The sequence below is a fragment of the Sinocyclocheilus anshuiensis genome, unplaced genomic scaffold (assembly GCF_001515605.1).
Source record: "Sinocyclocheilus anshuiensis isolate Anshui unplaced genomic scaffold, SAMN03320099.WGS_v1.1 scaffold728, whole genome shotgun sequence".
Classification (NCBI taxonomy): Eukaryota; Metazoa; Chordata; class Actinopteri; order Cypriniformes; family Cyprinidae; genus Sinocyclocheilus; species Sinocyclocheilus anshuiensis.
In genome coordinates this window covers 857,166-857,530 of record NW_015555767.1, presented here as the reverse complement: position 1 = coordinate 857,530, position 365 = coordinate 857,166, and positions in this window count along the sequence as shown.

The window sequence follows — 365 nt, the reverse complement described above, 5'->3', positions numbered from 1 at the left end:
GAAGAACATAGGCTATCTGAAATAGAAATCTTTTGTAACATTATAAATGTCTTTGTCATCACGTTTGATCAATTTAAAGCATCCTTGCTATGGTTCAAAAACTGTTGACTGGTAGGTTATATAGATTACAGAAACGTTATATTGTAATGTTATATTGTAATGTTATATATATATATATAACATTTCTGTTCCCCTCACTTCTGAAATGATGGCGACGCCCCTGTGGTGTAGATTAGAGAGACTAACTTCCCCATCCCCCTTTTGTCTATCACAGGGGTAGGCAAGTTTGGTCCTAGAGAGCCGCAGTCCTGCAGAGTTCAGCTCCAACCCTAATCAAACACACCTGAACAAGCTAATCAATGTCT